A 24,429-nucleotide genomic window follows, 5' to 3' on the forward strand; every position below is an offset into this window, starting at 1 on the left:
TGGTTGTAAGTGAGTTGGGAGAGTTTTTCCGGGGGGGGGTGTGGGGGGGGGGCACAGAAGGAAGTAGGGTTTGGAGGAGGAAGGGGGATGTGGGCGGATAGGGATATAAGGAAGTGATCAGAGATGACCTTATCTGTGATTGACACGATGGGGGTAGCGAGGCCACGTGAGATGGCGAGGTCGAGGGGGTGGCCGTGAATATGGGTAGTGGAGTTTATAAGGAGGGAGAGATTAAGGGAGGATAGCAGGGCAGTGAACTAAGAGGAGAGAGAGCATGATGAATTGAGATGGAGGTTGAAGTCACCGAGGATGAGAAGTCGCTCGGTGCAGAGGCTGAGAGAGGAGAGCAGTGAAGATATCTCGGTTCCTATGATAGTGGAGGAAGGAGGACATTTCAAACTGCAACACTGGGACGTTTCCATGGAAACCCACATTGCCTGGGTCCTTAAGACAAACTTTGAACATTGAGGAGAGAGCAGTGGATTACTAAATATAAACACCAAACTGCACACAGGAAGTGCGACCTTTTCTAGCAGCCACTTCGCCATCTTCCAAAGAGAGAGAGTAGCTGTTTCCGCACAGGAAGCTGTTGGCACCAAGCAGGGTCGCAGGGCCGAGAGGCTGTGTGCTTCTGTCGGAGGTCAAGGGATCTGGGAGCAAAATATTCTTAAAGACCAGCAGGTGCCAGGATTTGTCCCTGGCCTGTCCCAAGTTAACTGATCTCACCCAGATGGGGGGTCGGGGGATGGGGGGGGGGGGGGGTAGTAGGCAGGGGGTGGGGGGAGGGAGTAGGCGGGAGGGGGGGTGGATGAGAGTAGATGAGAGTAGACGGGGTATGCTACAATTGGCCTCAGTGCCCTTGGGAGGGGGAAGGGAGCAATCGACCGGGGAGCCCACATCTTGGCTGCTAACCAGCAACCCCTGCTGCAGACCCCAAGTGCATGGACTCTAGGGGAGTAATTCAGGCGCGATGCAGCCCTCTGTCACAGGCTGGCTACCGGTGCCAGTCTAACTGTACCCGACGGGAGTTGGCACCTTCGGGAGAGGAGAGTGGCTGGAAGGGGAAAGAGCTGGACAGCTCGGACGGAGTGTGAAGTGAATTCCTCACAATGCAAAGCGTGCAAGCTGGTCACTTTAAGCAGGGCCGAGGAGAGGTCCCAGGGTGAGAGGGGTCCCAGGGCAAGAGGGGTCCCAGGGCGAGGAGGGGTCCCAGGGCGAGGAGGGGTCCCAGGGACAATGAAGGTGAAGTCTGCAGCTCACGTGCACATGACCAGCCTGGCCGGTGACCGCCAGACCTGGCTCCACCAGCCGAGAATATCCGCCCGCTTCCTCTCTCTCTGGTCAGACCATTCCAATATTCTAGCATTATCTGGGAGTCAGAGGTTTCTCAATTCCTTTCTCAAACACAAACCACCTCCTTTCAGCTCCATCTGCTGCCTACCTTTCTCCCATCAGATCCCAGTTGCCAAGAGCCTGATGGATTTCTTTGGCTCCAAACTCAAGGCTTTCCCCCCTCCACCCTCTTCTCTCTGACAGTCCCTCCCTGACTAGCCTCAGCCCATTCCCTACCCATTCCAACCCCACAACAATCGCTTCTACCCCCATCTCCACCCCACCACCCTGCTCCTCCCTTGACACCCGCCCTTCCCAAATTTCTCAACATGTCTTCAGCCAAAAGATGAAGTGCATCATCCCCTCAGGTGCTGTTCCCACACTCCTGGCTCCCCCACCACACCGTTTTCCAAACTGCTGTTACCACCTTACCCTTACCAAGTCTATCTTCTCTCCAATCCCTACCCCACCAACTAAAAAAGGTCCAGTCGTGTAGTGGTTGTGTTACTGGACTAGTCATCCCAGAGGCCTGGACTAATAATCCAGGGAATGTGACTCCAGAGCCCACCAGCCCAGGTTTGAGAAATTGCATTCAATGAAAACTAAATCTGGAGATAAAAAGCTGGGATCAGTAAAAGTGACCATGAAGCTGTCGGATTGTTGTAAAAACCCACCTGGTTCACTAATGTCCTTTGGGGAAGGAATCCTGCCGTCCTTACCCAGTCTGGGTCTGTGTGTGACTCCAGTCCCACAGCAATGTGGTTGACTCTTAACTGCCCTAGCAAGCCCCTCAGTTGTATCAAAACTGCTATAAGACCCACCAGCATCTCCTCAGGGCAACTAGGGATGTTCAATAAATGCTGGCCTTTCCAGCGATGCTCACATCCTGAGAATGAATGAAAACTACTGTTTTATTCTCTCCGCCTCTACCATTAATTACATGACTGTACCCATGTGACCTGATGGCCTGTCCAATATCATGTTGTAGATGAGCTAGACCTTCCTACAGCTCATCATTGACAAGCCAAAGCCATTTTCTTCAGCTCCCATCAGAATCTCCGATTCTATTCGCCGAGGACCTGTAACTTCATGCCTCTGCTTGATGCTGATCCGAGCTTCCAATCTCACAGCTAGCCCATCACCAAGACTGCCTACTTCCACCTCTGTAACATTGCCCATCTCCATCCCCACATCACCCCACTGCCACTGAAAGCCTCATTCATGGCTGTTGTGTATGTAATATGTGTGCTACTTTGAACCTATGGACAGGACTGCACTACTTGTTGGGCGTAGTGATACGCAGTACCACTCCTGGCCATAGGGGTATAAATAGTACTGTGGGTACTGATCCCCCTCAGTTCCCGCCTGTGGGCATGAAGTAAAGACCTACGTATAGTCCCTACCTCCAACCAGTAAAGACCTGTTTTATTGTTACTGATTAAGTCTGAGTATTAATTACTTGAACAACTCACAGATTTAACACTGGCGACGAGTCTGATTCGGACCCTGCGGCAGTCACTCCACGGCAGCTTCGTCCACAGCCAGGACGTTGCAGAGAGGTTTCCACCCTCTCCACCCCACTGGAAGACATCCTGACCTCGGAGCCTCCATCGGCGACCGTCAGCTTCTTCTCCAGCTTGGTGGTGGGTAAGCCGTTGTCTGAGCCGGGCAGCGACGCGACAGGCAGTCGACCGCGTTGGCCGCACGAACGGGGCTGGGGGAGCTGGAGGAATAGGGCGCGAGAGCCGCTTCGAGCGGGAGGCGTTTCAACAGAGCGATCGCATCCGCTGATAAGGGCCGCACTCGGGCGATCGCGGCGAAGATAAGGGCCGCACTCGGGGGCTGAAGGGAGACGGCGTTGGGGGACGGGTGAAGACCGCCAAGCGCGGGAAAACCGCCATTTTGTGGGCGGAGGACGACGGCAAGAGCAGGAAGCCGCCATCTTGGATAGCAGTAAAAAAAAAAAAAAAATCTGAGAAATTGCAAATCTACAATGCCTAAACACGGGAATATTAGCACCTTTGATAGTGACCTCGAAGATTGGGCCATATATGTTGAAAGAGTAAAAAATTATTGTAAGGCCAATAAAATTCGTGACCAAGATAAAGCTCTAACATTATTAAATTTAATGGGTGCGAAGACATACGGGCAATTGAAACACCTGTTATCACCAGATGAACCGGCGGATAAGACGTTCGATGAGATTGTTACTGTCCTGAAAGATCATCTAAACCCCACGCCGCTGATGCTAGCGGAACGATTTAAATTTTACGACAGAAGGCAGCTACAGCATGAAAGCAATGCTGATTATTTGCTAGAATTGCGTAAATTAGCGAAATATTGCCAGTTTGGAACGGGACTGACAGAGGCACTTCGAGACAAATTTGTGTGTGGTTTATTTAAACAGGATACACAAAAGCGACTGCTCGAGGAGAATGAGCTGACGCTTGAGAAGGCGGTCACTATGGCAGCAGCACACGAAGCCGCAGCGAGAGGCACGGCAGTAATGCAGCTACGGTCACCGGAGCTCAGTGCACACAAATTGGGTGTGAGTTCTGGCAAATGTTATCGTTGTGGAAAGACAACGCATGATCAGAACCAGTGTTGGTTTAAAAACCAAGAATGTAGAACTTGTGGTAGGCTTGGACATATAGCTAGAGTATGCAGGTCAGGGAAGAAGACCAGCAACAAGAAGTCACCGCAAGGAAAATACGCAAAGGTACACAAGGCGACCGAACAGGTGTCCGATTCAGACGCTAGCAGTAATGAACTGGCTAGCTTAAGCTGTAACGAACTGGCTAGCTTAAGAGTACTCAACGCTGGTAAGGGTGCAGACCTCCAGACAATTTGGGTCACTCTTCAGATAGAAGGAGTCCAAGTAAAACTGGAATTGGACACTGGATCGGCATTGACGGTCATAAATAAGAAAGATTACGGAAAGTTATTCCAACATATTCCCCTACAGGATACGGGGATTATATTGAAAACATACACGGGGCAAAGAGTGTACCCCATCGGGAAAATAGAGGTTGCAGTGGTCCACAAGGGCGAAGACAGTCAAATAATGGACTTATATGTGATATCTGAAGGAGGTTCTCCACTACTAGGACGGGAGTGGATTAGGAAAATGAATATGGACTGGCATTTCCTACAAACAATAACGAGTGAGAACTCGGTGAAGATAGTCGGCCCAGACTCTGGAACGGATGATGGTAAGCCCAACTCAGGTGCAAAAGACAAAGTTTCAGCACAGAATTCCACTGAGCAACAACAACATAGTTTAACTGTGGATTCTGAGTCTGGCAAGTCTACTGATGTGCCCATTTCTGAGGGACACCGGGCTCGAACTCAACTCCATTTCAAACTACAACAGCAATTAGAACAAATGCTTCGCCGTTGTGAGCAAGAGTTGAATGCAACGAAAGAGTTCTTTGATATAGAGTTGGAGAATCTGGAAAGACAACAGAAGCAGCTGATGGAGAAAATGGAGCAGGAGCACACAAAACGTCTGATGTCAGAGGAGTTAACGGTCAGCCAACTCCTGCATATGCTGAAGGACAGGACTCTGAAATGGGAAAAACTTGAACACGAACTTCAATATTCAAACGAAAGGGGTTCGGAGCTCTCAAAGGTTATTGGAAGAGCTGAGGTGGCAACACAGACTGAGATGACTGCAACAGAGCAGCCCTTGGATGCCAAAAGTACGCTGACTCACGTCAACGTAGAACAACAGACCGCTGAAACAGCTGCTCCGGTAGAGGGATTGAATAGTCCGATCAATCAATCTCCAAAAGAAGTTGAAGTAGTAAAATCTCAAATGAGGTCATTAGTAAACGACTTGCTGAAAGCCCAGAAAAAGCTGGATGAAGAGGTACGCATGAAGAAGTCTCTTCAGGAAAGATGTCTGGACTTGGAACAAAAGCTGGCTAACGCCCAGCTGGGTATGGAGGAAATAGACGACCCTCTCGCTGGCCTAGATCAGGACGACACCGAATATTACTATGTCCTGTCCTGCCCAACTTGTAACTTCGACTCCCACCATACAGAAATCATGGAGGAGCACCGAAAGTCTACGGAACATCGGGAGAAGGTGGCTCTACTACGGAAAAAGGAGGGAGAGAAGGAGGAACTGCGCATGCAGCTGGCAGCTGACAGTGGAGCCCAGAGAGTCTCCAAGAAGCAGAAAAGGAAAAGTCGAAACAGAAGATGACCCATCTGAACCATTATTACCTCTACCAGATCACACACGTGGTCCCTCCGAACGGAGCCAATTCAGTTCGGAAGTTCAAACTGTTAAATCCATGGAAGGACTATTGAATGAGTCACTCCAGCAACGTGAACCGACTCCACCACAGAGATTGAATCTGTGAACTGTTTTCCGCAGAGACTGAATCTGTGATCTGTTTTGACATGAAGTTATCTATGTATCTATGTTATTCTGTTATGTAAACCTGAAGTTATATATGTATATATGTTATTACGTTATGTTAAATGGGGAGATGACTGTAAAGCTAGGAAGGGAGGAATGTTGTGTATGTAATATGTGTGCTACTTTGAACCTATGGACAGGACTGCACTACTTGTAGGGCGTAGTGATATGCAGTACCACTCCTGGCCATAGGGGTATAAATAGTACTGTGGGTACTGATCCCCCTCAGTTCCCGCCTGTGGGCATGAAGTAAAGACCTATGTATAGTCCCTACCTCCAACCAGTAAAGACCTGTTTTATTGTTACTGATTAAGTCTGAGTATTAATTACTTGAACAACTCACAGATTTAACAATGGCTTTCTCACATCCAGCCTCATTGCCCCCAGAGCTGTGTCCTCTATAAGCCTCACGCTGTCCCTCAAGATCCCGCTGACCCCTCAGCCCTGCCCTTGCCGACCTCCCATGTCTCCCCATTAGTCAGGGAATCAAATTCAAAATCCACAGCCTTGTGTGCAGATCCGTCCAAGGTCTCACTCCACTCTGCCTCTAGCTCCCTCCAGCTCTGGTCTGCCAATTCTCCCTACTCCATCTCGATCATCAGTGGCAGACCCTTCACTTGCCTTGTCTCTGGGCTGCTAGTTCAGTACTAGAATCACAACACTACTGTCCTGTAATCTCACTACCACTCTGATTGCCAACATGAATGTTTTTCTATTGGTTGAACTATATAAATGTGTGAGAGGTGGGGAAGAGATGCCAATGCTATACTATTATTTCGATTGACCCTGTTGACTCCTCAGCTTCTACCTTGCCCTATTCCCAAGGGGAGGAGCCCGGTCTGTGTGCCCAGGAGCACCGAGCTGTGCCCACTCAGGTACCCAAACCTAATTTGCTGGCACATTTTAATCGCAAAATCACTTTTCCTGCTGAGAATTTAACTTATGCTCTGCGCCTGGTTCAGACCTGGCTTCAAACCCAGGCCCTAGAATTGAAGGGTCACTGCAGCCAATCTGAATCCCACCTTGTTCATCCAACGTAGCATTTAGATCCAGATTGGTTGACAGAGAATGTAATAAATGGCATTACTGACATGTGTTAGTCACAGAGAAGCATCAGCCAATCACCATCAGTGACCCTCACTACAAAGGGCACATATTTGGGCACTGGGTAAGGACAGGATTAGACTCATCAGAGATACCCTCCAGCCTGTAGGCACTCGCTCTCTAGTCTCACATGTCTAGAATGGCCAGATGGGTAATGTACTGAAGGGCAATTAGCAGCCAGTACAACATGGGACGCTCCCCCCGTGCAGCTTGGGTGTCAGCCATGGTTCAGTGGCAACACTCTTACCTTTGAGTCAGAAAGTCACGGGTTCACATTCCACTCCTGAGATTTGATCACATAATCTGGGCTGACACTCCAGGGCAGTGCTGAGGGAGTGCTGCACTGTCGGAGATGCCGTTTTTTGTATGAGGCGTTAAACCGAGGTCCCGTCTGCTCTCACAGCTGGATAGACAAACATACGCAGCACTATTTGAGCAAGAACAGGGGAGCTCCCTCCAGTGTCCTGGCCAATATGGACCCCTCAAGCAACATCACACAAAAAATAGGTGATCTGGTCATTGTCTCATTGCTGTTTGTGGGAGCTTGCTGTGCGCACATTGGCTGCCGCGTTTCCCACATTACAACAGTGACTACATCTCAAAACAAGTACTTCATTGGCTGCAAAGCGCTTTGGGACATCCTGAGGTTGTGAAAGGCAATATAGAAATGCAAGTCTTTCTTTAGCCAAGAAAGGTGGGGAGGAACCTGGGAGTATCAATAGTGGTGGAATAGGCAAATGGTTGCTGCAGCCTCCAGGGTAATCTCAGCCACCGTGTTTCTGGTCTCAATGTTGCAGCTGAGCAGAAGCAGAACCTCGCGCTGGCGCAAGCAGCAGCCTCCATTCTGAGCGCGAGCCCACATCCTGCTTCTGTTTCCTGCCCCAAGACAACACACCCTGAGGCACTGACTTCAACACATGCAAAAGCAACGGGACCAGCGAGAGCACAAAGGAAGGCCTCTCCTTCTCACCAGCCTCAGGTTCTGACTCCGCCACCCACCCCTCCCTCCATGCCTAGCTAGCAGTGGAATTCTCTGTTTCTAAATAAACATTGTGTGTAGGGGTAGGGACTGTCACCTGGTTCTGATGTGTGGGGAATTTACCAGTGAGTAATGGGTATGAAATGTCTAACATTTAAGTCAGCTGCAGGATACAGAAGGGGCTTTCCTAGATTAGCACGGTTAGCTCAGAGTCAGTTAGCACTGAATCAACCAACGATTATCATTTCTTAAAAGAGAAGAAAACACAGAGGGGTGGAGGGGCGGAGCCTCAGTGAGACAATGACCTCACTGTACCATTAGCATCAAGTGTAAAAGGTGCTTAACTCTGTATCTAGCCCGTGCTGTACCTGTCCTGTGAGTGTTTGATGGGACAGTGCAGAGGGAGCTTTACTCTGTATCTAACCCGTGCTGTACCTGCCCTGTGAGTGTTTGATGGGACAGTGTAGAGGGAGCTTTACTCTGTATCTAACCCGTGCTGTACCTGCCCTGGGAGTGTTTGATGGGACAGTGTAGAGGGAGCTTTACTCTGTATCTAACTCGTGCTGTACCTACCCTGGGAGTGTTTGATGGGACAGTGTAGAGGGAGCTTTACTCTGTATCTAACCCATGCTGTACCTGCCCTGGGAGTGTTTGATGGGACAGTGTAGAGGGAGCTTTACTCTGTATCTAACCCATGCTGTACCTGCCCTGGGAGTGTTTGATGGGACAGTGTAGAGGGAGCTTTACTCTGTATCTAACCCATGCTGTACCTGCCCTGGGAGTGTTTGATGGGACAGTGTAGAGGGAGCTTTACTCTGTATCTAACTCGTGCTGTACCTGCCCTGGGAGTGTTTGATGGGACAGTGTAGAGGGAGCTTTACTCTGTATCTAACCCCGTGCTGTACCTGGGACTGCTTGAGCATAAGAACATAAGAAATAGGGGCAGTAGTTGGCCAGTTGGCCCCTCGAGCCTGCTCCGCCATTCAATAAGATCATGGCTGATCTTCTACCTCAACTCCACTTTCCTGCACTCTCCCCATATCCCTTGATTCCCTTAATATTCAAAAACCTATCGATCTCAGCCTTGAATATACTCAACGACTGAGCCTCCACAGCCCTCTGGGGGAGAGAATTCCAAAGATTCACCACCCTCTGAGTGAAGAAATTCCTCCTCACCTCCGTCCTAAATGGCCGACCCCTTATTCTGAGACTGTGACCCCTGGTTCTAGACTCCCCAGCCAGGAGAAACACCCTCCCTGCATCGACCCTGTCAAGCCCTGTAAGAATGTTGTATGTTTCAATGAGATCACCTCTCATTCTTCTAAACTCTAGGGAATATAGGCCTAGTCTACTCAATCTCTCCTCATAGGACAATCCCCCCATCCCAGGAACCAGTCTGGTGAACCTTCGTTGCACTCCCTCTATGGCAAGTATATCCTTCCTTAGGTAAGGAGACCAAAGCTATACACAATACTCCAGGTGTGGTCTCACCAGGGCCCTATATAATTGCAGTAAGACGTCTTTACTCTTATACTCAAATCCTCTTGTAATAAAGGCCAACATACCATTTGTTTTCCTAATCGCTTGCTGTACCTGCATGTTAACTTTCAGTGATTCGTGTACAAGGACACCCAGGTCCCTCTGAACACCAACATTTCCCAATCTCTCACCATTTAAAAAATACTCTGCTTTTCTATTTTTCCTACCAAAGTGGATAACTTCACATTTCTCCACATTATATTCCATTTGCCATGTTCTTGCCCACTCACTTAGCCTGTCTATATCCCCTTGAAGCCTCCTTGCATCCTCCTCACAACTTACATTCCCACCCAGCTCTGTATCATCAGCAAACTTGAATATATTACATTTGGTCCCCTCACCAAATCATTGATGTAGATTGTGAATAGCTGAGGCCCAAGCACTGATCCTTGCGGTACCCCACTAGTTACAGCCTGCCAACCCGAAAATGACCCGTTTATTCCGACTCGCTGTTTTCTGTCCATTAACCAATCCTCAATCTATGCTAGTATATTACCCCCAATCCCATGAGCCCTAATTTTGTTTAATAACCTCTTGTGTGGCACCTTATCGAATGCCTTCTGAAAATCCAAATACACCACATCCACTGGTTCCCCTTTATCTATTCTGCTAGTTACAACCTCAAAAAACTCTAACAGATTCGTCAAACACAATTTCCTTTTCATAAATCCGTGTTGACTCTGCCCAATCCTATTATTATTTTCTAAGTGCCCTGTTACCACGTCATTAACAATAGATTCTAGCATTTTCCCTACTACTGATGTCAGGCTAACTGGTCCGTAGTTCCCCATTTTCTCTCTTCCCTCCTTTCTTAAATAGTGGGGTTACATTTGCTACCTTCTAATCTGCGGGAACCGTTCCAGAATCTATGGAATTTTGGAAAATGACAACCAATGCATCCACTATCTCTATAGCCGCCTCTTTCAAAACCCTAGATGAAGGCCATCAGGTCCAGGGGATTTATCGGTTTTCAGTCCCATTAATTTCTCCCGTACTTTTTTTTTACTAATATTAATTTCTTTCAGTTCCTCATTCCTCGCTAGAGCCTTGATTCTCCACTATTTCTGAGAATTTTTTTGCGGCTTCTTCCGTGAGAACAGACATTTGTGTTATGGTTCGGGATAGGGCTTTGATCATGTTTATGGTTCTAGTTATGGTTGGGGATAGGGCTTTGATTCGGGTTAGGGTTCTAGTTATGGTTGGGGATAAGGCATTGATTATGGTTAGGGTTCTAGTTATGGTTGGGGATAGGGCTTTGATTATGGTTAGGGTTCTAGTTATGTTTAGGGATAGGGCTTTGATTATGGTTAGGGTTCTAGTTATGGTTGGGGATAGGGCTTTGATTATGGTTAGGGTTCTAGTTATGTTTAGGGATAGGGCTTTGATTATATTTATGGTTCTAGTTATGGTTGGGGATAGGGCTTTGATTAAGGTTAGGGTTCTAGTTATGGTTAGGGATAGGGCTTTGATTAAGGTTAGGGTTCTAGTTATGGTTGGGGATAGGGCTTTGATTATGGTTAGGGTTCTAGTTATGGTTGGGGATAAGGCATTGATTATGGTTAGGGTTCTAGTTATGGTTAGGGATAGGGCTTTGATTATGGTTAGGGTTCTAGTTATGGTTGGGGATAAGGCATTGATTATGGTTAGGGTTCTAGTTATGGTTAGGGATAGGGCTTTGATTATGGTTAAGGTTAGAGATAAAGTTTTTGTTCAGATTCGACAACCTGTCAGTCTCCAACTGTTTTTCTCAAACAGATTCAGTCACTCGCTATCTCACTCTGCTTGCTTCTCTTCACTGCCTCTCTCAACTTCACACCAATTGTTTCACAACCACAGATAACGTTGTTTATTTTCGGGTTTTCAACAAACTTCGATTATTGTTAAGTGATGTTAGATTTGTGGGGTTTTAATGGGCAGGTGCCCTGATATATTAGAACACTCATTGTGTCAGCTCAGCTCAGATTACAAAACTCACCATTTCAAGTACTTAACTTTACAAATCAAGATGATTCTTGGGCGTTTCATTTTCCAAAAATAATTAGGTCAGTTTTGTGTTCAACAAGGTGAGGGGTCATAGTGCTGGGAATGGACATCTATTAATACCAAAATGTTGGTGTTCAGAGGGACCTGGGTGTCCTTGTGCATGAATCACTGAAAGTTAACATGCAGGTACAGCAAGCAATTAGGAAAGCAAATGGTATGTTGGCCTTTATTACAAGAGGATTTGAGTATAAGAGTAAAGGCGTCTTACTGCAATTATATAGGGCCCTGGTGAGACCACACCTGGAGTATTGTGTACAGTTTTGGTCTCCTTACCTAAGGAAGGATATACTTGCCACAGAGGGAGTGCAACGAAGGTTCACCAGACTGGTTCCTGGGATGGGGGGATTGTCCTATGAGGAGAGATTGAGTAGACTAGGCCTATGTTCCCTAGAGTTTAGAAGAATGAGAGGTGATCTCATTGAAACATACAAAATTCTTACAGGGCTTGACAGGGTCGATGCAGGGAGGATGTTTCCCCTGGCTGGGGAGTCTAGAACCAGGGGTCACAGTCTCAGAATAAGGGGTCGGCCATTTAGGACTGAGATGAGGAGGAATTTCTTCACTCAGAGGGTGGTGAATGTTTGGAATTCTCTGCCCCAGAGGGCTGTGGAGGCTCAGTCGTTGAGTATATTCAAGACAGAGATCGATAGGTTTTTGAATATTAATGGAATCAAGGGATATGGGGATAGTGCAGGAAAGTGGAGATGAGGTCGAAGATCAGCCATGATCTTATTGAATGGCGGAGCAGGCTCGAGGGGCCGAATGGCCGACTCCTGCTCCTATTTCTTATAATCAAAGCCCTATCCCTAACACTAACTATAACCTCAATCCTGGCCCTAATCCTAACTGTAACCCTAACCCTAATCCTAACTCTGGCAGTTTCTGAATTTTAATTCAGTTTTTAAAATAATCTGGAAACAAAAAGCTGGTAACTGTAAAAGTGAAGCTGTTGGAATGTCGTAAAAACCCAACTGGTTCACTAATGTCCTTAAGGGCAGGAAATCTGCCACCTTACCCGGTCTGGGCCTATTCGTGACTCCAGACACTGCATTGTGGTTGACTCTTAACTGCCATTTGAAGTAACCTCGCAAGTCACTCAGTTGGGCAACAAGGGACGAGCAATAACTCCTGTCATTCAAAATCCAGCAGGCTCCAGCTCCTGTCATTCAAAATCCAGCAGGCTCCAGCTCCTGTCATTCAAAATCCAGCAGGCTCCAGCTCCTGTCATTCAAAATCCAGCAGGTTCCAACTCCTGTCATTCAAAATCCAGCAGGCTCCAGCTCCTGTCATTCAAAATCCAGCAGGCTCCAGCTCCTGTCATTCAAAATCCAGCAGGTTCCAACTCCTGTCATTCAAAATCCAGCAGGCTCCAGCTCCTGTCATTCAAAATCCAGCAGGCTCCAGCTCCTGTCATTCAAAATCCAGCAGGTTCCAACTCCTGTCATTCAAAATCCAGCAGGCTCCAGCTCCTGTCATTCAAAATCCAGCAGGTTCCAACTCTTGTTTCCATTAAGGGATTTTAGAAGAAATGACTGCATTGTTTATGAAATAGTTAAGATGATTAAATTCGAGTTGAAGTTTTCTTTTTAGCTTGTGAGCAACACTGGCAACTTCTGCATTTATTGCCAAACCCTAGTTGTCCTGAGGGTATTGAGTCAACCAGGTGTTGGGATAGACACAGGGCTGTGGGGAGAGCGCGGGGCAGCGGGATTAGTTTGGGTTTGATACAGGGCTATGGGGGGAGAGCGGGGCAGTGGGGTTAGTCTGGGATAGACACAGGGCTGTGGGGAGAGCGCGGGGCAGTGGGATTAGTTTGGGTTTGATACAGGGCTATGGGGGGAGAGCGGGGCAGTGGGGTTAGTCTGGGATAGACACAGGGCTGTGGGGAGAGCGCGGGGCAGTGGGATTAGTTTGGGTTTGATACAGGGCTATGGGGAGAGAGCGGGGCAGTGGGATTAGTTTGGGATTGTTACAGGGCTATGGGGGGAGAGCGGGGCAGTGGGATTAGTTTGGGATTGATACAGGGCTATGGGGGGAGAGCGGGGCAGTGGGGTTAGTCTGGGATAGACACAGGGCTGTGGGGAGAGCGGGGCAGTGGGATTAGTTTGGGATTGATACAGGGCTATGGGGAGAGCACGGGGCAGTGATATTAGTTTGGGATTGATACAGGGCTGTGGGGAGAGAGCGGGGCAGTGATATTAGTTTGGGATTGATACAGGGCTGTGGGGAGAGAGCGGGGCAGTGATATTAGTTTGGGATTGATACAGGGCTATGGGGAGAGAGCGGGGCAGTGGGATTAGTTTGGGGATTGATACAGGGCTATGGGGAGAGAGCGAGGCAGTGGGATTAGTTTGGGATTGATACAGGGCTATGGGGAGAGAGCGGGGCAGTGGGATTAGTTTGGGGATTGATACAGGGCTATGGGGAGAGCACGGGGCAGTGATATTAGTTTGGGGATTGATACAGGGCTATGGGGAGAGAGCGGGGCAGTGATATTAGTTTGGGATTGATACAGGGCTATGGGGAGAGCACGGGGCAGTGATATTAGTTTGGGATTGATACAGGGCTATGGGGAGAGAGCAGGGCAGTGGGATTAGTTTGGGATTGATACAGGGCTATGGGGAGAGAGCGAGGCAGTGGGATTAGTTTGGGGATTGATACAGGGCTATGGCGAGAGAGCGGGGCAGTGGAATGAGATCTGGCTTGGGCTGCTGATTCTCATTCAGAATGGTGACACACACATACACCTCTCAGATTATCACTTTTAGGTCCAAAGTTTATACATAGCAGCAGGATGAGTCACTTGGTTCTATACTGGTAATAGTGAGTCAAACAGCTAGAAGCTTAAAAAAAATGCATGCACCAAAGTGAAAGGAGAGAATATGGAGACTGCAGCCACTGTTTTCCACTACGTATGATGGATATGTAAACCCGACACTGGACTGCTCACGTCTGATGCTCTTTAAATGGAATCGTAAATATTTCCAGATCGCCTTGGGACTCTCGGGAAAGACCCTGGCCTGCTCCCATTGGCTGTGCCATGTCCCAGTATCCTGAGAATGTTTCCAGATCCTTTTTTACTCTTCTCCACCTGCTTCATTTCATGCCTATAGGACCCACGTTTGTTGTCAATTAATCATTACATCATGAATTATCCTGTGTTGTCAGCCCTGTGCTCTGGGCCTTGGTCCCTCACCTGGGATTCTCCGAGTCAAGAGGTGAAGGAGTGATGTCACCCTTGCTGTAATGACATCATTCTTCTGTAATATCATCCTGCTGCTTGTGTGTGACATCAGCTCAAGGCAAAATGATGCTCAGCCCTTCCAGAACTGCCTGATTATTGGGCTCCCGTTTACAATTCTCTAAGTGCCAGAAAGGGTACCGTTCCAACAGCCTTCGGGGTTGAAATTCTGTACGGCACACCGCTGTTTATCTACCCAGGGTTTCCAGAGACAATCCATGGACAGTTGGAGCAACCGCAGCAAATATTGAGGAGAGAGACTGATGAGGATTATCCCAGTTTGGGATTGAGGAGAGAGAATGATGAGGATTATCCCAGTTTGGGATTGAGGAGAGAGAATGATGAGGATTATCCCAGTTTGGGATTGAGGAGAGAGAATGATGAGGATTATCCCAGTTTGGGATTGAGGAGAGAGAATGATGAGGATTATCCCAGTTTGGGATTGAGGAGCGAGAATGATGAGGATTATCTCAGTTTGGGATTGAGGAGAGAATTTTTTTAAAATTTTTTAAATATTCATTGCTGGGATGTGGGCGTCACTGGCTAGGCCTGCATTTAATGCCCATCCCTAATTGCCCTTGAGAAGATGGTGGTGAGCCGCCTTCTTGAACCGCTGCAGTCCATATGGTGTAGGTACACCCACAATGCTGTTAGGAAGGGAGTTCCAGGATTTTGTCCCAGCGACAGTGAAGGAACGGCGATACAGGGCCAAGTCAGGATGGTGTGTGGCTTGGAGGGGAACTTGTAGGTGGTGATGTTCCCATGCGTCTGCTGCCCTTGTCCTTCTAAGTGGTAGAGGTCGCGGGTTTGGAAGGTGCTGTTGAAGGAGCTTTGGCGAGTTGCTGCAGTGCATCTTGTAGATGGTACACACTGCAGCCACAGTGCGCCAGTGGTAGAGGGAGTGAATGTTGAAGGTGGTGGATGGAGTGCCAATCAAGCGGGCTGCTTTATCCTGAATGGTGTCGAGCTTCTTGAGTGTTGTTGGAGCTGCACTCATCCAGGCAAGTGGAGAGTATTCCATCACACTCCTGACTTGTGCCTTGTAGATGGTGGAAAGGCTTTGGGGAGTCAGGAGGTGAGACACTCGCCGCAGAATTCCCAGCCTCTGGCCTGCTCTTGTAGCCACAGTATTTATATGGCTGGTCCAGTTCAGTTTCTGATCAATGGTAACCCCCAGGATGTTGATAGTGGGGGATTCAGCGATGGTAATGCTATTGAATGTCAAGGGGAGATGGTTAGAGTCTCGCTTGTTGGAGATGGTCATTGCCTGGCACTTGTGTGGTGCGAATGTTACTTGCCGCTTGTCAGCCCAAGTCTGAATGTTGTCCAGGTCTTGCTGCATATGGACACGGACTGCGTCAGTATCTAACGAGTCTCGAATGGTGCTGAACAGTGTGCAATCATCAGCGAACATCCCCACTTCTGACCTTATGATGGAGGGAAGGTCATTGATGAAACAGCTGAAGATGGTTGGGCCTAGGACACTGCCCTGAGGAACCCTGCAGTGATGTCATGTGATTGAGATGAATGACCGCCAACAACCACAGCCAACTTCCTTTGTGCTAGGTATGATTCCAGCCAATGGAGAGTTTTCCCCTTGATTCCCATTGACTTCAGTTTTGCTAGGGCTCCTTGATGCCACACTCGATCAAATGCTGCCTTGATGTCAAGGGCAGTCACTCTCACCTCACCACGAGTTCAGCTCTTGATGAGAATTATCCCAGTTTGGGATTGAGGGGAGACTGATGAGGATTATCCCAGTTTGGGATTGAGGGGAGAGACTGATGAGGATTATCCCAGTTTGGGATTGAGGAGAGACTGATGAGGATTATCCCAGTTTGGGATTGAGGAGAGACTGATGAGGATTATCCCAGTTTGGGATTGAGGGGAGACTGATGAGGATTATCTCAGTTTGGGATTGAGGGGAGACTGATGAGGATTATCTCAGTTTGGGATTGAGGAGAGACTGATGAGGATTATCCCAGTTTGGGATTGAGGGGAGAGAGACTGATGAGGATTATCTCAGTTTGGGATTGAGGGGAGACTGATGAGGATTATCCCAGTTTGGGATTGAGGGGAGAGACTGATGAGGATTATCTCAGTTTGGGATTGAGGGGAGAGACTGATGAGGATTATCCCAGTTTGGGATTGAGGAGACAGACTGATGAGGATTATCCCAGTTTGGGATTGAGGAGAGAGACTGATGAGGATTATCCCAGTTTGGGATTGAGGAGAGAGACTGATGAGGATTATCTCAGTTTGGGATTGAGGAGAGAGACTGATGAGGATTATCCCAGTTTGGGATTGAGGAGAGAGACTGATGAGGATTATCTCAGTTTGGGATTGAGGAGAGAGACTGATGAGGATTATCCCAGTTTGGGATTGAGGAGAGACTGATGACGTTTATCCCAGTTTGGGATTGAGGAGAGAGACTGATGAGGATTATCCCAGTTTGGGATTGAGGAGAGACTGATGAGGATTATCCCAGTTTGGGATTGAGGAGAGACTGATGAGGATTATCCCAGTTTGGGATTGAGGGGAGAGAGACTGATGAGGATTATCCCAGTTTGGGATTGAGGAGACAGACTGATGAGGATTATCCCAGTTTGGGATTGAGGAGAGAGACTGATGAGGATTATCCCAGTTTGGGATTGAGGAGAGAGACTGATGAGGATTATCTCAGTTTGGGATTGAGGAGAGAGACTGATGAGGATTATCCCAGTTTGGGATTGAGGAGAGAGACTGATGAGGATTATCTCAGTTTGGGATTGAGGAGAGAGACTGATGAGGATTATCCCAGTTTGGGATTGAGGAGAGACTGATGAGGATTATCCCAGTTTGGGATTGAGGAGAGACTGATGAGGATTATCCCAGTTTGGGATTGAGGAGAGACTGATGACGTTTATCCCAGTTTGGGATTGAGGAGAGAGACTGATGAGGATTATCCCAGTTTGGGATTGAGGAGAGACTGATGAGGATTATCCCAGTTTGGGATTGAGGGGAGAGACTGATGAGGATTATCCCAGTTTGGGATTGAGGAGAGAGACTGATGAGGATTATCCCAGTTTGGGATTGAGGAGAGAGACTGATGAGGATTATCCCAGTTTGGGATTAAGGAGAGAGACTGATGAGGATTATCCCAGTTTGGGATTGAGGAGAGAGACTGATGAGGATTATCCCAGTTTGGGATTGAGGAGAGACACTGATGAGGATTATCCCAGTTTGGGATTGAGGAGAGACTGATGAGGATTATCCCAGTTTGGGATTGAGGAGAGACTGATGAGGATTATCCCAGTTTGTTACCAGAGTAATATTACCTTTTTGGATTGATCTGTTTGCTAACACAAAGATTGCTCAAACCAACAAACCTCGGAAACAACAGCCACAAGGTACACCCTTCCTCTTGCTTCTGTAACTTTAAGAGTGCTCCGTCCATTATATCAAACCAACGTTAAACACAGCGAAACAAGAAACAGAACTCCCCGGTCAGATGACAGAGGGCTGGGTTGAAAAAATCAGATCCATTTTAAGTAAAGAACAATTCTGATCAGATTTAGTCTTCCAATCAGTAATGAGTAACTGTACTATTCATAGAATCGTACAGCACACAAAGAGGTGTCTTTCTGTCGAATTCCCCCTGCTCTTTTTTCATAGCACTGCACAAATTCCCCTGTCAAATATATATTGTTCAGAGGGTGTTTGTGACATGTCCAACACCTGCACCATGTTCGAACACGTTTCTGTCCAAACATGCTTCAAAAGCAAGTAAACCCCCCTACATTCCCAGCCTGTGATATAAAGAGTGGAGTTACCCTGACCACAAACCTTTCTTCACAGGCTTGCTGGTCCCAACACATTGAACACAAGCATACAGGAGCGCCAGCTTCCTAAACCCAGCTTCACAATTCTGTACAGGAGCCCCGGCAATTGCTTAACGCATTATTAAGATCCTATCAGTCACATGACCACTCGGGCCACGACCATCAGCTGAAAGAGAATCAACTAAAGATGCTGGAAAGACGGAGCGGGTCAGTCAGTGTCTGAGACACAGAAAGGCAGTTTGAGGACCATCAGGGCCAGCTGTGGTGAGCGCGCTCGGAGGTGGGCCTGAATCGCGGGGATGGGGATGGGGAAGGGAAGGGGTTGTCATATTAACCTAAACTAACCTTGGAGAGGGTGCAGAGGAGATTTACTAGAATGGTACCGAGGGTGAGGGGTTTCAGTTATGTGGAGACAGGAGGACCTCTCATTGTTTTCCTTAGCGCCGAGAAGATTGAGAGGAGATTTAATACAGATGTTAAAAACTTTGAAGGGTTTTGATAGAGTATATAAGGAGGAACTGCTTCCATAGGCAGGAGGGTCAGTAAACAGTGGACACAGAATTAAGGTGATTGGAAAGAGCCAGATTTGAGATGAGGAAACATTTTTTTACCTGGCAAGTTGTTGTGATAAGAACATAAGGATATAAGAAACAGGAGCAGGAGTCGGCCATTCGGCCCCTCGAGCCTGCTCCGCCATTCGGCCCCTCGAGCCTGCTCCGCCATTCGGCCCCTCGAGCCTGCTCCGCCATTCGGCCCCTCGAGCCTGCTCCGCCATTCAAGATCATGGCTGATCCAATCTTGGCCTCAACTCCACTTTCCCGCTCTCTCCCCAGACCCCTCGACCCCCCTGTAGTTCAAATGTCTGTAAATCTCCGCCTTGAATATATTCACTGACTCCGCCTCCACAGCTCTCCGGGGCAGAGAATTCCTCTCAGAAGAAATTCCTCCTCATCTCCGTCTTAAATGGGTGACCCCTTATTCTGAAACTATGCCCCCAGTTCTAGATACCCCCACGAGGGGAAACATCCGCTCTGCATCCACCCTGTCAATCCCCCTCAGAATCTTGTTTCAATAAGATCACCTCTCATTCTTCTAAACTCCACTGAGTATAGGCCCAACCTGCTCAACCTTTCCTCATACATCAACCCCTTCATCCCAAGAATCAACCGCGTGAGCCTTCTCTGAACTGCCTCCAATGCAAGTATATCCTTCCTTAAATATGGAGACCAAAACTGTACACAGTACTCCAGGTGTGGTCTCACCAACGCCCTGTACAATTGCATCAAAACTTCCCTACTTTTATGCTCCATACCCCTTTGCAATAAAGGCCAACATTCCATTAGCCTTCCTAATTACTTGCTGTACCTGCATGCTAACGTTTTGTGTTTCATGTACTAGGACCCCCAGATCCCTCTGTACCGCAGCGTTCTGTAGTCTCTCTCCATTTAAATAATAATTTGCTTTTTCATTCTTCCTTCCAAAGTGGATAACCTCACATTTTCCCACATTGTACTCCATCTGACAAATGTTTGCCCACTCACTTAACCTGTCTATATCCCTTTGCAGACTTACTTTCCCACCTATCTTTGTATCGTCAGCAAATTTGGCTACAGTGCACTCGGTCCCTTCATCCAAGTCATTAATATAGATTGTAAATAGCTGAGGCCCCAGCACTGATCCCTGTGGCACCCCACTAGTTACTGCTTGCCAAACGGAAAATGACCCATTTATCCCGACCCTCTGTTTTCTGTTAGTTAGCCAATCCTCTATCCATGCTAATATATTACCCCCAACCCTGTGAGCTCTTATCTTGTGCAGTAACCTTTTGTGTGGCACCTTATCGAATGCCTTCTGGAAATCCAAATACACTACATCTACTGGTTCCCCTTTATCCACCCTATTTGTTACATCCGCAAAAAACTCTAGCAAATTTGTCAAACACGATTTCCCTTTCATAAAACCATGTTGCCTCTGCTTGACTGTCTTATGATTTTCTAAATGTCCTGCTATTACCTCCTTTATAATGGATTCCAGCATTTTCCCAATGACAGATGTTAGGCTAACTGGTCGATAGTTTCCTGCTTTCTGTCTCCCTCCTTTCTTGAATAGGGGAGTTACATTTGCGGTTTTCCAATCCGCTAGGACCTCTCCAGAATCCAGGGAATTTTGGTAGATTACACTATCTCTGCAGCCTCTTCTTTTAAGACCGTATGATGCAGGCCATCAGGCCCAGGGGACTTGTCGGCCTTTAGCCCCATTAGTTTGCCTAGTACTTTTTCTCTACTGATAGATTGTTTTAAGTGACTCCCTCCCTATAGTCCCTTGATTATCTACTATTATTGGGATGTTTTTAGTGTCTTCTACCGTGAAGACTGATCCAAAATAATTGTTTCGAGTCTCTGCCATATTCCCCCATTATTAATTCCCCAGTCTCATTGTCTAAGGGACCAATGTTTACTTTAGCTACCCTCTTTCTTTTCATATACCTGAAGAAGCTCTTACTGTCTGTTTTTATATTATTTGCTAGTTTACTCTCATACTTTATCTTCTCCCTCTTTATAATTTTTTTTAGTCATCCTTTGCTGGTTTCTAAAAATTTCCCAATCCTCTGGCCTACCACTAATCTTCGCAACATTGTCTGTCTTTTCTTTCAATCTGGAATGCGTTGCCTGAAAGGGCGGTGGAAGCAGATTCAGTAGTAACTTTCTAATGGGAATTGGAGAAATGCATAAAGGGGAAACATTTGCAGGGCTCTGGGGAAAGAGCCGGGGAGTGGGACTACTTTCAAAGAGCCGGCACAGGCTCGCTGGTCCCAATGGCTCCTTCCGTGTATGATTCTAACGATGTGATCAGATCGGCCCCAGATGTGATCAGATCATCCGCCTCTTTAACACTCTGCCCCATTTTACTTGTCGTTGAATTCGATGGGAAGTAACATCGGGTGGCCGATCTGGTCCCATCAGTGTCCCGCCTGGGGGGTTAAGGGCAATGTTCCCGCTAAGCCGGGCTTTATTGTGTGTGGCCTGTTTATTTCGGCGCATGTGCGGTATTTCCAGTGGAAAGCTTGTGCGTGGCCTGCCTGGGATCTCGCGGATTACCGCACAGTCACGCACGCGCACAGATACAAGGGAACATTGGTTAAGGGGGATTTAGGTTAAAATAACCCCCTTATCTTTCAGAGCTGCGTGTACTTCCACCATCTTCTGTTTTTATTGCACAGTTCCACTTGCCTTTCCAGTGCTCTGTGACGTGTAGTCACTGTTGTAATGTAGGAAATGTGGCAATGAATTTGCGCACAGCAAGCTGTCAGAAAAAGCAATACGATAATGACCAGATAATCAGCTTTAGCTACATTGGCCAGGACACTGGGCAGAACTCCCCTGCTCTTCAAAATAGTGCCATGGGATCTTTTATATCTACCTGAGAGAGCAGGTTTAACATCTCATCCAAAAAAAGACAGCACCTCCAACAGTGCAGCACTCCCTCAGCACTGCACTGGGAGTGTCAGCCTGGATTCTGTGCTCAAGTCTCTGACTTGAACCCACAACCTTCTGACTCCGAATCAAGAGTGCTGCCACTGAGCCAGCGCTGGACTTGTATCGAAACACTGAGCACCTGGCCTGTCGACAACCAGTCACTGATTTGACCCAAACAATGGAGCTCTTTGGCCCCTGCAGTTTCTACTGAGCCCTGGGCTGTGCCTGGGCGGCTGGGAGTGAGCTGCAGTTTTACACGACCTGATCCATACCTTGTCTGCGACTGGTCTCCTCGTAACTCTCCCGGCGAACTCGGCGATGTGCCTGGTATCTCGAATCCTCAGGTCGCTGAACGTTTGTCTCTGGAGGAAGACGGAGCTTTTTTTTTTACAACCTCTTCTCGGCTTCAGTTTATGCGGTTTCCTTTCCAGTCAGCCTGGTGCGGGGGGGTGGGGAAGTTACAAGTCGAGATCCATTGATGTCACTGCAACGATATTGCAACACAGCCGATTGCTGTTTGGGGAACAGTTTGGTTGCTCACCACCCCTCGATCAGTTAGAAGGAAATGGGAGGGAAGAATGAGTGAGACTTTGGACCTCAGAATTCATCGCACAGCACAACTTGGCCGGGTTTTGTGTAGACTGGTGAAACACAACTTCACTTAGACAAGTTAAACAATTCTCATGCAATGGATACAGACACAAAATGGTTGGGATTTCCCATCTATAGGTTTTTAATGTATATCATGGACACATTGGCCAGTGTCCTTATTGAACAGTCTCGTCGTCCATGTGACCTTTCCAATGTTCGCGTGGCTGTCTGGGAATATCATTGGCCCTGTAATTGATTGCTGACTGATGGTGACTCAGGTTCGATTGATGGCAGCCCAGGTCACAGAATCACAGAAACCCCACAGTGCAGATAGAGGCCATTTCGGCCCATCGAGCCCGCACCGACACATATCCCACCCGATCCCCGTAACCCCTACACCAACACATATCCCACCCTATCCCCGTAACCCCACGTATTTAATCCCCCTAACACTAAGGGTCAATTTATCATAGCCAATCAACCTAACCCAGGTCTGATTGATTGATGGCAGCCCAGGCCTGATTGATTGATTGATGGCGGCCCAGGTCTGATTGATTGATTGATGGCAGCCCAGGTCTGATTGATTGATGGCGGCCCAGGTCTGATTGATTGATTGATGGCGGCCCAGGTCTGAATGATTGATGGCGGCCCAGGTCTGATTGATTGATTGATGGCAGCCCAGGTCTGATTGATTGATGGCGGCCCAGGTCTGATTGATTGATGGCGGCCCAGGTCTGAATGATTGATGGCAGCCCAGGTCTGATTGATTGATGGCGGCCCAGGTCTGATTGATTGATGGCGGCCCAGGTCTGATTGATTGATGGCGGCCCAGGTCTGATTGATTGATGGCGGCCCAGGTCTGATTGATTGATTGATGGCGGCCCAGGTCTGATTGATTGATGGCAGCCCAGGTCTGATTGATTGATGGCGGCCCAGGTCTGATTGATTGATGGCAGCCCAGGTCTGATTGATTGATGGCAGCCCAGGTCTGATTGATTGATTGATGGCGGCCCAGGTCTGATTGATTGATTGATGACGGCCCAGGTCTGATTGATTGATGGCGGCCCAGGTCTGATTGATTGATGGCGGCCCAGGTCTGATTAATTGATTGATGGCGGCCCAGGTCTGATTGATTGATTGATGGCGGCCCAGGTCTGATTGATTGATGGCGGCCCAGGCCTGATTGATTGATTGATGGCGGCCCAGGTCTGATTGATTGATTGATGGCGGCCCAGGCCTGATTGATTGATTGATGGTGGCCCAGGTCTGATTGATTGATTGATGGCAGCCCAGGTCTGATTGATTGATTGATGGCGGCCCAGGTCTGATTGATTGATTGATGGCAGCCCAGGTCTGATTGATTGATGGCGGCCCAGGTCTGATTGATTGATTGATGGCGGCCCAGGTCTGATTGATTGATGGCGGCCCAGGTCTGATTGATTGATTAATGGCAGCCCAGGTCTGATTGATTGATTGATGGCGGCCCAGGTCTGATTGATTGATTGATGGCGGCCCAGGTCTGATTGATTGATTGATGGCGGCCCAGGTCTGATTGATTGATTGATGGCGGCCCAGGTCTGATTGATTGATTGATGGCGGCCCAGGTCTGATTGATTGATTGATGGCGGCCCAGGTCTGATTGATTGATTGATGGCGGCCCAGGTCTGATTGATTGATTGATGGCGGCCCAGGTCTGATTGATTGATTGATGGCGGCCCAGGTCTGATTGATTGATTGATGGCGGCCCAGGTCTGATTGATTGATTGATGGCGGCCCAGGTCTGATTGATTGATTGATGGCGGCCCAGGTCTGATTGATTGATTGATGGCAGCCCAAGTCTGACTGATTGATTGATGGCAGCCCAGGTCTGATTG

The 24,429-nt window shown here is 48.0% G+C and overlaps 1 protein-coding gene across 2 annotated transcripts in view; it reads right to left on the reverse strand.

Annotated features, from left to right (window-relative positions):
• LOC147105407 (leukocyte surface antigen CD53-like) overlaps positions 1 to 22,697 on the reverse strand; it is a 44,597-nt gene extending 21,900 nt beyond the window's left edge. Inside the window, exon 1 of one of the 2 annotated variants that reach the window (XM_086011709.1) lies at positions 22,237 to 22,697. The gene's annotated coding sequence lies outside the window, so the exon portion shown is untranslated. The remainder of the gene's footprint in view (positions 1 to 22,236) is intronic. The other variant, XM_086011708.1, reaches the window with a different exon arrangement.
• Positions 22,698 to 24,429: the final 1,732 nt, after the last annotated feature.

This window comes from Somniosus microcephalus, chromosome 18, assembly GCF_052327205.1.
Source record: "Somniosus microcephalus isolate GS21.2 chromosome 18, FLI_Smic_1.0, whole genome shotgun sequence".
NCBI lineage: Eukaryota > Metazoa > Chordata > Chondrichthyes > Squaliformes > Somniosidae > Somniosus > Somniosus microcephalus.